Source organism: Coffea arabica, chromosome 7c, assembly GCF_036785885.1.
Source record: "Coffea arabica cultivar ET-39 chromosome 7c, Coffea Arabica ET-39 HiFi, whole genome shotgun sequence".
NCBI lineage: Eukaryota > Viridiplantae > Streptophyta > Magnoliopsida > Gentianales > Rubiaceae > Coffea > Coffea arabica.
In genome coordinates, this window is record NC_092322.1 from 39,424,428 (window position 1) to 39,428,459 (window position 4,032).

At 35.5% G+C, this 4,032-nt stretch overlaps 1 pseudogene; it reads left to right on the forward strand.

Annotated features, from left to right (window-relative positions):
• The first annotated feature begins 1,003 nt into the window (after positions 1 to 1,003).
• On the forward strand, positions 1,004 to 3,516 carry LOC113698315 (probable indole-3-acetic acid-amido synthetase GH3.1; annotated as a pseudogene).
• The last annotated feature ends 516 nt before the right edge of the window (positions 3,517 to 4,032 follow it).

Genomic DNA, 4,032 nt, shown 5'->3' on the forward strand with positions numbered 1-4,032 from the left:
AGGTTTAGTCTTTAAATTAATATTTTTGCCTAGGTTAGTCTCTAAATTATCAATTTTTAGCCAATTTGATTCTTTTAATCCATTGAATGAGTATCTGGTGATTTCTTTATTATTTGTGTAAACATGTAAGCATGTCCATCCAAAATGATGAAATCGGATTTCATTTGTGCATATTTTGGGTGATTGTTCAATTCTGAAAAACTCGAAAAGTTCAGAGAGTGGATTGAACAAATTAAATAAGGATAAATTACATATAAACTCCTGTAATTTTGTATAATGTCAGATGACCTCTTAAGATTTCAAAAGAGCATACAACCTCCTGTGATTTTATAAAAAGTGAAAATGAATGAAATGTATAATCAGTTATGATTATTAGGCTTAAGGATGGCAACGCGGGCACCCGCCCTACGGGGGACTAATTCCCCCCGCTTAGAAACGGGGGGAAAAAATAAATATATAAATATATATAAATATCCCCCGCCCCGCCACCCGCTTTTAAAAAAACAAATATATAAAATATATGTATATAATTATATATATAATATATAATTTAATTAGTTACAAATTTATGATAATGATATTATTAGTTATATGTATTATATAATGTATATTAATATATGTAATATAATTGATATTATCAATTATACTAATAATTATATATGTGTACTATTACAAATTATTAATTGATTATACTAAATCCCTAATTACACTTAATATGCACTCTATAGTTTTGTACAAGTGGTTAAGTCGTGCACTGATGGTATTTCAATGAATGACGTTATATAAACTATTCCCCATTAAATTCACAATTTACATGAAACCATAGAGGAATGAAAGTTATTAGTAATTTACTCATTAAATAATGAGGGACCCGAGTGAGAATCACATTTTTTCTTTTCCTTATTTTTTTCGGAGGACCATTTTTGGTCATGGTATTAGGATAAGGCTGACTATCTAACAAACTTTTCGTCCTAAATTTCTAACATTTTAGTTCAGTCATTCTTTCTTATTCAGGTTTGAGTGCACATCTCTCTCTCTCTCTCTGCAGACACACACACACACATATTCCCAAACTACATCTACATCCCACAATCCATCCTTTTCTTTAACATTGCTCAAGTCATTATGGAAACTGATTGGAATACGAAGGCTCTAGAGTTCATTGAAGAGATGACCAAAAATGCTGGTGAAGTCCAGAAGATGGGGTCTTGGCAGATATACTAAAACAGAATGGTGAAACTGAGTATCTACAACGATTCAATCTTGATGGTGCAACTGACACTAAGACATTTACATCCAAAGTTCCATGTATCACTTACGAGGATATTCGGCCTGAAATTCAGCGTATGGAAAACGGTGATCGTTCCGCAATCTTGACTGCTCTACCTGTTTCTGACTTTTTGCTCAGGTGACTTTTGTTACATGTATACACTTAACACCATATGTTCTTCAAGAAATTTTTTTCCCAATATTTGATATGCAGACCAGTTTCTTTAAAAGACTGCTAATAAACAAAATTTTCATAATTGATTATGAATACCTAGACCACCAGAAAAATACATAAATTAATAGCATTAGGTGAACAAGCTTGTTTAAGTTAAGAACCTTCAGGAATTTTTTTTGTACTTAGCCACAAATTTTTAACTTTGGCAGCTCTGGGACGACATCAGGTAAAAGAAAACTGATCCCTATGCCCGAAGAAGAATGGAATCGTCGTCAGGTTCTATCAAGTCTTGAGATACCAGTCATGAACGTGTAAGACAAATTAATCCATTAAAGTCCTTAGAAATGCCAGTCATGTGTATATATGTATGCATGTATGTATGTATGTGTGTGTATACATATATATATATGTATTTATTTATTTATTCATTCTACCATGAAACAGCTATGTTCCAGATTTGAACAGGGGAAAAGGGCTGTATTTCTACTTTTCATGGCCAGAGATAAGGACCCCAGGAGGACAGATGATACTAACAGCCCTTAATAAGTACTACAGAAGTGAACACTTCAAGAACCAAAGACGTGATCCATACACCCAATATACAAGCCCCTATGAAAGTGTCTTGTGCACCGATTATGTCCAAAGCATGTACGTCCAATTGCTGTGTGGGCTTTATCAACACAAGCAAATCAACCGGGTTGGTGCTTCCTCGGCTTCAGCTCTACTTCGAGTCATTAAGTTTTTTGAACTCAATTGGCAAGATTTGGTTCTTGACATTAGAGTTGGATCACTCAATCCCAAAATAACTTACGAGCCACTTCGAGAATGCATGGCTCGAATCATGAAATCCGATCCAGAACTCGCAGATTTTTTAACCATTGAGTGCTCTGGAGAGAATTGGGAAGGAATTATTCAAAGAATTTGGCCTAATGCAAAGTATCTCGGTACTATAATCACTGGTTCAATGATCCAATATGCTCCCTCACTCGATTATTACAGCCGCGGGCTACCCATTGCAACTGCCAAGTATGCATCCTCTGAGTGTTGCTTCGGAATTAACCTCAACCCCATATCCAAACCAGAAGACGTGTCATTTACTTTCATGCCAAACTTAGCCTATTTCGAATTTATACGGCAGGAACATCATTCTTCCAAGATGGACATCGGTAATAGTACTGTTACAACTCCTGACCTTATTAATCTTGTGGATGTAGAAGTTGGCAAGGACTATGAAGTCGTGACTACTACACATGCCGGATTGTACAGGTATCAAATGGGCGATATACTTAGAGCAACAGGATTTCATAATTCGGCACCAAAATTCAAGTTCTTGAGGAGGAAAGGTGTGCTATTGAGCATTGAAGGGGATAAAACAGATGAGGTTGAGCTACAAATGGCTATGGATAATGCATCCCAAATGCTCCAAGAATACAGTGTAAGCTTGGTTGATTATACGAGTCATGCAAGTAAAAAGATAGCTCCAGGGCATTATGTTATCTATTGGGAGTTGTCAGTTGGGGACTCGGACAAGAATGCACAGAGTGATGAGGTTATCAGCCGTTGCTGCCAAATAGTTGAGAACTCATTCAGCTTAACATACAAGCGATATCGAGCACACGGAGCAATTGCACCACTGGAAATTCGTCTGTTAAAGAATGGTACATTTCAGGACCTTGTGGAGCTTGCTGTCTCTAGAGGGGCTTCTATTGGTCAATATAAGGTGCCTAGATGTGTAGAAACTGGACTAGTCTTAGAGTTTCTTGATTCGAGAGCAGTTTCCAGTCATTTCAGCCCATGTTTGCCTTCTCTGGCTTCCGAAGAATCTATCTGAAGAGTGACTCTTGGATATTAGAAAAATATGTAGCATTTCTTATTGTTTCTTTACTGTCAAAGTTTACTACTATTTTGGAGCTATTAATCCTTATATCATGGGTGATCTTCCTAGTTACTAGATCAACCTGCTATAATAATTTCATAAACACCTAGAGAAGAGAATAATACTGGTGTCAAGTGTCAACTCACTTCTCCTTACTTAAAATTGCAAGGAACCAAGTGCTAGAATTTGTTGTGTAGACTTGTCATGGCTTTTATTAGCATCTCTTCTTGAAATAATTCTGGGAAGACATGTTGATCTATTCACAAATTGTATGTTGCAAGTCTGAATTTCTTCTTACAGTAAGGTGGGATTGAAATTCAAATCATGTACTTATGATGTTAATATGCATTCCACCTTATTAATTTGACAATTTATCCTACGGCATGTATGAGTTTTGTGTCATGTATGCTATTCTTAATGGTTAAGCCTAAAGAGAAAACATTGGGTGTTTATTTTATGTCCAAAGTTTAGGGTCTACACCGGTTGGCCATTCTCTTTCAAAATTAGTTGATTAAAAAACATGATTAGACAGCCAGCAAAAGTTTCAAGAATCAGAATCACCTCTTACGATATTTGGTGCTGATTAAACTTCATTTTTTATTCTTATAGCAAGAGTGGTTGAAAGTAGGGATTTTCTGAGTGGAAGTTTGTAGTTCTTTCTCATAAAATAAATTGCTAAAATTTTTTCCATACAACGGTTGCTAAAATTCAA